Raw genomic sequence first — 12,022 nt, 5'->3', positions numbered from 1 at the left:
TCCTGTGGATCCTGACCAGTTCCTGTTTTGTTCTATCACAGATGATGACAGTGGCCTAGGCTCAGATGTCTCTCTCATAGCTTACCAATGTGAGTCCTTGGAGGTCCTGAAGGGAAACTGCAGGTGGGGATCCTGAAGTGGGAGAGCAGGTGGGGTAAAGAGAACACAACTAGGTAAAGGGAACTCTGGGTATGGAGTTTTGTGTGATGGGCTGTTCATAGTGTCAGCTCTTACAGAGACTGATCTGAATTCATTCAGGATTATTTTTCTTATGGTGTGAGACAGCTGCCTTGTAGGGGACTGGACAACACAAGATTTGTTGAAATCTGTCCCCGTCCCTACTGTGACATGAAGAGCTCCTGAATTCTTTTGCAACTTCCATCTGTGTGTGGGGGGGTTGTTTCTGTCGCCATAAAATGGGAAGTGGTCTGTCCCAGAGCAAGAAGACCCACTCCCCACACAGACTCCTGCCTGTTTTCAACTTTCCTGTTCTAGCAGAGGTGTGGCTGGGTTGTTTCCATCTCTGTCTCAACTTTATGGTGCACTGAGCTGCAGCCTCTTACTTCTCCATTGAAAATAAGAATCTTGTCATATGTGGTTGATGAGTTAATCAAATCCAAGGAAGACTCCTAACATTAGAGAAAGAAACTAAAACTTGAGAACTTTCCAGAATCCAAGTGTTTCCTGTGCTGAGTTCATAGCAGATGGGGACAGGTGAAGGCTATGAGGAGCCCAGTGTGGTCAGGTTGTGCCCAGTTGGTGTTAGTCCATTGTGGGCTTAGTCCTCTGATGGTCATCTTCCCTCCTACTTTGTAATCTTTGTAATTCTCCCTCAGTAGAACCTTGTCCCACAACACCTGTGACCACAGGGACTTTGACATTGTCCAGTCTCTGCCTAGTCGCCAGGGCCTTACCAAAATTACAAAGTAGGAGGGAAGATGACCATCTTTGTGTTGTTGGGTCAGCCTAGGATCAGGCCTGGTCCTGGCTCTTGGCTACCAACTTTCCTGTGGTGAGATTTTGGTTTTTCTTTCTGTGGAAGGATATTTCCTGTTCTTGTTCTTTTGTGTGAGTTCTGGTGTCATTCTCTGGATTTCCCCTACCTGTGACTGTAACAGGAGTCATTTTCCCCACAAACCCCAGGGTAGACACTGTACACATGAGTCTCTGTGATATCAAGAGATGAATTTTCACTTGCCAGCTGCTGGCCTCCTTCCAGGACTGTTTCCTGGACTGTATTTCCCATCTTTCCTCTAATCTTTTTTAAATGAATCAAATTGTGGGAATAGCATAGAGAAAGCATTTCTCACTGAGATAAATTTCTGCAAGGTTTCTATATTTGCTGCTCTCCTATGCGTCCACCTGCCCTGAGTTCAAGTAATCCAGTGATGGTTCCTGTCCAAACTTATGGATTCATAAAGCAGAGTCTAATAGAGATTTTTATTTGGCTGAAAACAAGACCCAGGAGCCTAGGGTAAGAGTCACTGGTAAGAAAAGCTCAAGGGACTCTGATTTCAATATGAGAGGACTGCATACTGTAGCTACCACAGAGCAATCCTTGGTGTGAGGCTCCATTAATAAAGATACAGTCCCTAGGTTATGGAGGTGCTCTATAATGATCATTCATTCCACTGATGTTTATTAAGTACTCTCTATATGACAAACAATTTTTGCATTTAGGAACTACCATGGCAATTAAAAAAAAACAAACAGCAAAATTTCTATTTTCTGTGGAGCATGTGTTTTACTACGAACAGGTAGATGATATAACCCAAGCAGAGTAAGGAAAGTTTTTATGTTAGAACATTGTTACAGAGTTACAGGGAATGTGAACTAGAGTGCTGGTGTGGGGGACAGGGAAGATGACTATTTCACTAGGGTCAGTGTACATCTATTGGCAAGGTGACAGATTTGAAGAACATGAAGAAATCTGTCATGAGGATTCTGTGGAATAGTTTTCTAGGCACAGGGAATGCTTAATGCTAATGAACTAGGGCAAATTCATGTCTATGCATTCTGGAAGAATGAGGCTTGTCTAACTGGAGCAGAGTCATCAAGAGGAGGTTGTCAATACAGACAGAACATGTGGACCTGAAGGTGTTGGAAAGACTCTTACCATGAGTGAGGCAGCCTGGAGCAAAGACAGACAGGGACAACTTCTCCTTTGAAGGCCTCACTCTGGCTGCTTTGCTGAGAATAGAATGGAGAGGACAGGGGTAGGTGAGGAGGTAGGGAAAAGTGTAGTGAACTAGTGAGTCCTCCAGGATGCACATAACCGTCACTTTACCTGGCTTTTGAGAAGTTTAAACAGTGGAAGTGACTGGATTCTATATATACATTGAGTAGCAACTGTGCCACTCAGACAAGTGGGGACTGCTGAGGACAACTGAATGTATCTCAGAGGCTCAGTGTACAAGATGTTGACTGAGCTGTGGAGGTGGTGGCCATTTGGCAGTAGGACAGATGACTGTGGAAATATTTAGGAGAAATTTCTGGATTGGAGAATAGAAGTGTGAAATAACACCATTTAAATGAGTTAAAGCCTTGAGAACTGATGAGGTCATCAAGGGAGAGATTGGCTGCACAGGAGAAAGAGAACAAGGACTGAGTCCTGAAGGTGCAGTGCAAGTGGCCTGATCAGACCCCACGCCCAGAGCAGATGGAACAACTCTGGTCCCACATCTAGAAACACACACCATGGAGTCCCAGGCTTTCCCATGCTTGAATCCTCTGGTTGTCACCTTAATAGTAAGCATAAAAGTCCATATTTGAGACAGGTGGTGCTCATGCTGCTGGCCTAGTGATTATACTTCTTACTTCGGTAGTAAGAAGGTACAGCAGGATTCCCAGACTGTCATTGATGGCTCATTTAATATTTTTTCAACAATCAGTTCTTGGTCTTGGGCATAGTACTGAGATTGCAGGTCTGGGTATTTGTACGGAGCCCACCAGCGTCATGCTGCTTGGGTGGAAATTGCTGAGGTCAGTAACCAGCGTGTTCAGGGTGGGGAAGGGTCTTACCTCTATATTTAAATGTGGTTTTGTCCATGAAAAGGAAATGGAGGATAGATTGAGTCAATTATCACACCCAAGTTAGGACATAATTGTCATTTTCTGTCCCAGGAAGATGGAAGACTTTAGGAAGTGATTCTCAGCTTAGCCTAATGTAAACCTTCAGATGAAGCTCTCTGAAACCATGCCCAGATCTGATGTATCAGTCACTTCTTAGATCCAATAATAGAGTGTTAGTTTTTCTAATTTGAACAAAAAAAATTTACATGTGTTATTTTGGGAGGCTGACTTCATTTGGGGGAAGGTCAGAGAACCAGGCTTGAGGATACACAGCCAGAAATACAATCCACAATCCCTCCTTCAGTTGGGAACCACTGACCCTGGTGCTAGACTCAGATGACACTGAGACCCGGATGCTGGACACTTGACCCTGCATCAGGGACTGCTGTCATTCTGCTCATAGAATGTGAGCATCACTCTTGCCAGTAATGCCACCTTTGTAAATCATTGTGCACAGTCCCGGCTGCTCTGTGTCAATGAGTCTGGTCATGGACCTGGTAGGTGATATGTGGTCATCTGACCTGTAGAACCCAAGCCTGATATAATAGTCAAATGCAGTAATGTTGAGAAAAGTGAATCTTCCTCTTTTAGGGAAGGAAGTGGTCTGTCTCCTATCAAAATTCTGTAAAAGTGGAATTTCCCTAGAGTAGGAAGAGAATTCAAGTGCTGGAGCAGAGGTTTGAAGGATGGAATCACTAATATCAGTTCCTGGGACAGTGAATTGAGGAAACTTGATCCAGCACAGCACAATCACCTGAGTTCCATTAACTTCTAAATAATATCTATCAAGTTGTTCCACTGATACTTCATTCTGGGGTCCAGCTTTCTTCTCCTCCAATTTACATTCTAGCATAAAGTGAAGTCACAGTATGGAATGGTAAAATGATTATTCCATTGATTTTCTTCCTGTCTTTGTCTCTTGCTAGGATTAGAAAACCCAGTCCTGGAAGACAATTAAGGATCCATGGATGGTCTGATATTAATGCTAAGTTCTATATTTTATTTTACATGCACATAAGAAGAGTGTCCATAACAATTCTTCTTCTTGTTTTCTTTGATCAGCCACAAGTCTCAAACACCTTAACTGATATAGCAACAGCTGATGTCCAAAATGTTCTTTGAAGATTCAAGGACTCGACATATGTGCACACTTTGCTTGACTGTTAGCCATGTGGACAAGGTAAGGTAGAAGCTTACTTGCTTATTTCACTATTTCTATATTTGTCTTGTTGAGCCCTAGTAAGAAATAGAGTAGAGAATTTAGCATTATAATGAATAGCATTATTCTAAATTACCTATAAAATGGACTGGGCAAGTTTGGCTGATTTAATAGTTTCCTTCTAGTTTACTGAAGAGCTGGGTGTCGCAGGCCTGTAATCCCAGCAACTCAGGAGGTTGAGACAGGAGGATTGTGGGTTCAAAGCCAGCCTCAGCAATGGCGAGGTACAAAGCAACTCAGTGAGAGCCTGTCTCTAAATAAAATACAAAATAGGGTTAGTGGTCGAGTGCCCCTGAATTCAATCCCTGGTACCAAAGGGATGTTAGTAGCCACTTGAAGGAGCACCAGTTTCTTCCCTGCTGCCCTTTTAAGGTGCCACCTTAAAAGGGCCTCCCTAGCAGTTAACACCATGACAGAGGAACAAAAACCAGATTTACTCTCTTCCTTAAACACGACAATTCAGAAAAGTATATGTAAAAATAGGCAGTTAATCATATTGTACAACAAGCACTTGAGAGACTACAATCTCTTAGACAAAGGGAATAAATGAGGGAGGCCTGCCATTGTCCATCTTTCTTCTGCAGAGTTTCCAGGACACAGAGCAGGGAGGAGGATCCCTATGTAGCCCAGCTTTCACAGTGAGTTGAGGTGGGAGAGTTGTGAATTTGGAGAGTGCAGGGCAGCCAAACTCTGCAAGATGAAGGCACCAAGAGAAGGTTACCGAAAATAAAATCAATGGAGTTCTGCATGGGGTTCCCCCTCAGTCTGCAGCTCATCAGTAAATGCACATTAGAAAATGATCCAAGGAGAGACAAATAATGATCCAAAATGCTACAGTAACTAGGGATACACAGGACCAATGACGGTGTCTGATTCCACTAGCACTATTGGAAAGGCTCATAGTTTTCTGGGCATTGGATAGAATACTCAGAGGAGTCTCATGTCTGTAGTGGTGAATAATTAGCCTGGACTAGACACTTTCTGAGTTACCCAAGAAATGTTAAAAGACAGAACAAAAAGGAAACAGGTCTGAATGACTCAATTTGCTGAAGAATGTTTGTGTCATGCAAAATATTTGGCATCTAACTTGGTTAAGTCAGAATGTCTGGCATCAAATAAAAAGTCACCAAGAATACAATGACAATTTTAAAATGCAGTTCAGAAGACAGATAAAAGCAATCAACCTGAATGAATCTAGAACTGACAATAAGGTTAAAATTAGAGGCTAATGATTTTAAAATCTTGATTGTAAGCATATGACATATATTCACACAAGTTACATAAGCAACATGAAAGGTACATAAAAAAATCAAAATAAAACTTCCAGGGAATAAAATGTCTAAGATGTAGAATATGCTGGATATGAGATGGGTTTTATGGTAGATTCTGTATTGCAGAAAAGATCCGTGTCTTTGAAGGCATTAAAAACCCTTTTTTTAATTATATAAAGGTATAATTTTTACAACATATATTAGGTGTCTGATGTATTCAGATAGGCTATGTTTAATAATAATCACAGAAAGAAGAAGAGAAAACAGAAGTATAGAGGTAGCATTGCTATATTCCTATATAGTAATTTCCAATGGGTTTCTTTTTTTTTTTCCAATGGGTTTCTAGTAAGACCAGATGTATATGGTAAATCCTTCAAGCAACCATGAAGAATATATATGTAATGTGTTACATGTATATAATATACACAGACATGTTATATTATATGTATACATAAGTGTGTACATATTATATCTTCCATAATATGTGTATATAATATACAGTATATATCATATGTATATTTTTATATGTAGTCTTCTTTAAGTTTATATATGTATATGTTACACATACATATATATGTATTTTTTTTGGATTTTAAAATCATTTCTTACTCTCAATTAGTTTGGAATTCCTATCATTCAGTTGTTGGAAATTCTTTATTGATATTTGTGTTCTTACAGTTCTTCTGTCTTCCTTACTATTACTTTTCCAACTGTACTACTTCTTTTCTGCTATTATTTTAATCATCCAAATCATCTATTATATTTATTAATTTCTGTGATCAGTTTTTAATTTCTGAGAATTTCTTTTTGTTCTCTTTCTCAATATAGTTGTGCATAATCCCCTTACCTTTCACAAATACCGTATCTTTTTACATGTTTTAATAATTATTGAGAGTAGTAGAAGCAAATTAAGCAAAGAAGTTGGGACCAGTTATGATCTCTCCACTCAGAACAGCAGTTCTCAAAGCATGATCTGTGGAACTCTCGAAGGTGCTCAGACTATTGCACAGAATCTATATGATCATAAAACATTTTTATAATGTCACTAAAACATTAGTTACACTAAAGTAAACCTTGGCAACAAGAAAGCTATGTTACCAAACTGCAATAATATTTATTGTTTTCTTGAGCACCTTTTAACTGCAGAAGGGAAAATAAAGTCAGTTTACTTAAACATGGTCTGATTGAAATATTAAAAATTATTAACTTTATTAAATCTACATTCCATTATTTGTTTTTTAAAAAAACAGTTTATTAGTTGTTGATGGACCTATATTTATTTATATGTGGTGCTGAGAATCCATACCCAGTGTCTCACACATGCTAGGCAAGTACTATCCCACTGAGCCACAACCCCAACCCCCCCTCGTTTGTATTTTATTTAGAGACAGGGTCTTACTAAATTGCTTAGTATCTCACTTTTTCTGAGGCTGGCTTTAAACTCACAATCTTACTGCATCAGCCTCCTGATCCTCTGGGATTACAGGTGTGAGCCACCGTGCTCAGCCTCTCTGCCATTCATTCTTTTAAACAGGAGTGGTATTACAAAAAAATGGGGCAGGGACAACTCACCAAATTGCTTTTGTTGACACAAACACTACTTTTTAATGTAGCAAAAGTACTTTGTGTGTACTTACCATTCTATCAAATAAGTGCTTTTATAATGTGGATTCTGGAATGGAGATTTAATACAGTTAATAATTTTTAATACTTCAATCAGGCCATGTTTAAGTGAAATGACTTTATTTTCCTTTTTGCAGTTAAAAAAGTGTTTAAGAAAACAATAAATACTGTTGCAGTTTGGTACCATAGCTTCTTTGTTGCCAAGGTTTACTTTAGTGTAAATAATGTTTTACTGACATTATAAAAATGTTTTTTTGATCATATAGATTCTGTGCAATAGTCTGAGCACCTTCAGGGGTTCCATAGATCACACTTTGAGAACTACTGTTCTGAGCGGAGAGATCAAAATTGGTCCCAACTTCTTTGCCTAATTTGTTGCCACTACTCTCAATAATTACTGAAACATTTAAAAATATATGGTATTTGTGAACAGGTAATGGGATTATGCACAATTATATTCAGAAAGAGAACAAAAAGAAGTTCTTAGAAATTAAAACTGATCACAGAAATTAATAAGTATAATAGATGATTTGGATGATTAGAATAATACCAGAAAAGAAGTAGTACAGTTGGAAAAGTAATAGTAAGGAAGACAGAAGAACTGTAAGAACACAAATATCAATAAAGAATTTCCAACAATTGAATGACAAGAATTCCAAACTAATTGAGAATAAGAAATGATTTTAAAATCTGAAAAAAAAATTATTTCAGCATTTACAGTTCTGTAAATTACATTTGAATTGTACCCAAACAAATGAAAACTGATCCATGCAAGATATATTACAATAAAATTTCAGAAAGTCTGTAGAAGAGGCCCTGAGTATTTCAAGAGACAGGAAAAATAGCTTTAGAAGCTACAAAATATTGAAGCAATATCATGCATATTCCAAGCAAAAATTTTCAACACAGAATTTTGAATGAACAAAGTTGAAGACCAAGAAAAGAGGATATGTGAAATGCAGGTAAGAGGGGAGCCAGCACGATAGAGGGAAGCCAACTGTTCCCGCATGAGGTGAAGGTGATCCAGGGAGTCGACTTTGCCCTGGATATGCAGGCATCTAATCTAGGTGTGGCAGGACTGAGGGCTCTGGTACAGCTGTCTTCACAAAGACCAAGTTGGTGGAAGCCAGGATATGCTTGAACATATCCAGGATATACAGGATATCCAGGATACTCATGGAGGCTGTCTTACTCTGCTTGGCTGCTCTCACAGGACACCACATATTGAGTAAATTATGAAGAACAGAGGTTTATTTTCTCAGTTATCAAGGTTGGGAGGTCCATGGTCGAGTCACAGGCATCTAGGTAAGGCCCTCCTGCTATTTCTTCATGTGGCTGAAGGTTAAGGGCAAGAGAGGCAGGAGGGGCCAACCCATCCCCAAATAACACAATGGATCTATTTATGAGAGTGGAACCCTCGTGACTCACCCACCTCCCATTAGGCTCCAGCTCCCAACAGCAGCACATTGAAAATCAAATTTCCAACACGTGTACCTTGGGGCACACATTCAAACCATAGCAAAGATCCTGAGGAGAGTTTGGGAAAGTTCCATTACAACAAAAACTAAGCAAATGATGGAACAACACTTTTACTAACTTCAGGGAAATTAAAAATCAGTTCAATGAAACTGAGTAATGAAAGCTACAAGTGTAGTGGTGAATAATATTAAGTCAGAATCATATAAACAACATTGGTCTAACCAAAATTATAAAATGACTATTGAGAGGATAGGGGCTTGAGAAGGGAAGCTGTTCACTTAAAGTGCAACATGAAATTAAAAAACTAAGGAGGAGCCCTGTTAGCATTCTATTTAGGGGCACAGAGGTAACAAAATCATCAGGCAAAATAAATAAAACAGGCTGCCTCTGGGGATGAGGATATGGGGCTGCATGAAAGATTGGGGCCATTTGTCTTTATATCAAGCCTTATAGAAGCATTTGACCTTTCAAATGCTGTCCATGGCTCCACTAGAATTTTTGTTTTGTTTTGTTTAAAAAGACAACATGAGAGAAAGGACTCAGAAGTCCCTCTATATGTTGTATCAGAAAAATGAGGTAGTAATTGGAGGGAGACATAGGATCAGGTGGTGGATTTTTTTGTTTGTCCTATTTATTTGTTTACATGACTATAGACAGGTCATGTTGGTTTTAATGGGAGATACTACAGTATGATTAATGCAGTAGTGAATGAGCCACAGAAAGTGGGAGGTGATGATGCAGGGGATGAGGGGCCAAGCTTGTTACCAAGTGCAGAGGTGGCCTCAGACAGCAACATGATCATCCATTATCACTGGTGGGAAAACGGAGGAGACCCTTTCAAGTATGAGGGCTGTGATGGGATTAAGAGTCCTACTTTTATTTGAGTCCTACTTTTTTTCCAAGTAAAAAGAGAAACAAGTTCATCCTCTAGGAGTGAGGAGCTGGGAATTAGAACTGGGATGTGAGAAGGGAGGAGAAAGTGAGAAACAGCCCCCTCAGGGGGCCAGAGAGTCAACTGACCTGGGAAATGGCATTTGGAGAGGGCAGCTCAGGGGCCACTGAAGCCTGTGATCATCATTTGAGGTAAAGAGAGGGAGAGAAGAGAAATATGAAGCATTCAGGATGCAGGTGGAGGAGGATAACAGAGTGAAAGGAAATGCAAGAAAAATTTTCTGGTCTAGGGATGTGGATGATTTTTAGCTTGTCATTTATCCTTGTCAGAATCTTATAATTTTTCTATATCAAATATATCTTGTAGTCACCCATGACTAGTGACAGGAATACTTTCTAAGAAAGTTTTCTTATTCTATAAAGCAAGTATCACCCTGATACCAAAAGAGAGAAAGACCCATGAAGGGAACAAACTATTTATCAATATGCCTGATGAATACAGAAGGAAAAATCTTCAATAAAATATTAGCAATCTGTATTCAAACCATTATCAAGTGGGTTCTATTCAGAGATACAAAGTTGGTTCATATATCAAAATCAATAAATGCAATATATCACATAAATAGAATTAAAGACAAAAATCACATGATCATCTCAGTAAACTAAAAAAAAACCTCAATAAAATTCAGTTCCCATTCATGTTAAAAAACACTGAAGAAACTCATAATTGAAGGAACTTGTGTCAACATTGTAAATGCTATATGTCAAACCCAAAGCTAATGTCATACTAAGTGGGGAAAAACTGAAAATATTTATTTAAAATCATGAATAAGACATCAATGTTCATTCTCCTCACTCCTACTTAATACAGTACTTGAAACTGTAACCAAAGCCATGATACAAAAGATGGAAATTAAAGAGATGAAAGTAGAAAAAGAGTCAATTTTTTTTTCTCTATTTGCTGATGACATTATTCTACACTTATAGACCCCAAGGGGGAAAAAACACCACACTTTTAGATCTGATGAGTTTAGTAAAGGAGCAAGACAGAAGACCAACATACAAAATTTAATAGCTTACTTATACACAAATAATGATTCTTCTGATAAAGAAATTAGGAAAAGAATTCCATTCACAATATCCTCCCAAAATTAAAATCTGGGAGTGCATTAAATCTAGGAGGTGAGAGATATGTACAGTGAAATTTACAAAACTGAAGAAAGAAATTGGAGACGGCACTATGTTCTTGGATAGGCAGAACTGATATTGTCAAATATTACCAAAGCAATCTACAGATTCAATGTGGTCTTCATCAAAATATCAATGTCATGCACAAAGAATTAGGAAAAATAGTACTAAATTTCACATGGAAGAATAGAACACCCAGAATAGAAAAAGCAATTCTCAGTAATATGACATGTTGTAGGCATCACAATACTCAATCTCAAATTATATCACAGAACTATAGTAATAAAACAGCGTGTGTTAACATAAAAACATACATGAAGGGCTGGGGATGTGGGTCAAGCGGTAGCGCGCTCGCCTGGCATGCGTGCGGCCCGGGTTTGATCCTCAGCACCACATACAAACAAAAATGTTGTGTCCGCTGAAAACTGGAAAATAAATATTCAAAAATCCTCTCTCTCAATCTCTCTCTCTCTCAAAAAAAAAAAAAAATTCATGAAGACCAATGGTACAGAAAACCTACAGAGATACAATCATCTGATCCTTCATAAAGGTGCCAAAAGCACAAGTTAGAGAAAACAGCTTTTTAAGTGAATAGTACTGGGAAAACTGGATATGCAAAAGAATGAAACTAGATGACTAACTCTCATCCTGCACAAAACTCAACTTTGTCCTTTGGGTATATACTGAGGAGTGGGATAACTGGATCAAATGGTGGTTCCATTCCAAGTTTTCTGAGGAATCTCCATGCTGCTTTCCACAGTGGTTGAATGAATTTGCAGTTGTACCGGCAATGTATGAGTGTAGCTTTCCCCACATATCTGCACCAACATTTATTGCTACTTGTATTCTTGATGATTGCCATTCTGAGTGGAATGAGAGGAAATCTCAGTATAGTTTTAAATTGAATTTCTCTAATTGCTAGTGATGTTGAATTTTTTATATATTTGTTGACAGATTATATTTGTTCTTCTGTGAAGTGTCTGTTCATCTCCTTTTCAAGAATCAATAAATGGGATGATATCAAACTAAAAAGCTTCTTTAAAGCAAAGGAAATAATCAAGAACATGAAGACAGAGCCTACAGAATGGGAGAAAATTTTTGCCACCTGCACCTCAGAGAATTAATCTCCAAAAAATATAAAGAACTCAAAAAACAACACCAAAACAATAACAGTAAAAACAACAATAAAAATAAAACCAAAACAAATAACCCAATCAATAAATGGGCAAAGAAACTGAACAGAGACATCTTTAACTTTTTACAGACTACCTAAGGTAAC

The 12,022-nt window shown here is 38.4% G+C and overlaps 1 pseudogene; it reads left to right on the top strand.

Annotated features, from left to right (window-relative positions):
- The first annotated feature begins 4,183 nt into the window (after positions 1 to 4,183).
- LOC107160417 overlaps positions 4,184 to 12,022 on the top strand; it is a 36,313-nt pseudogene continuing 28,474 nt past the window's right edge.

Source organism: Marmota marmota, unplaced genomic scaffold, assembly GCF_001458135.2.
Source record: "Marmota marmota marmota unplaced genomic scaffold, marMar, whole genome shotgun sequence".
Taxonomy (NCBI): domain Eukaryota; kingdom Metazoa; phylum Chordata; class Mammalia; order Rodentia; family Sciuridae; genus Marmota; species Marmota marmota.
This window is presented reverse-complemented; position numbering and strand designations above follow the sequence as displayed.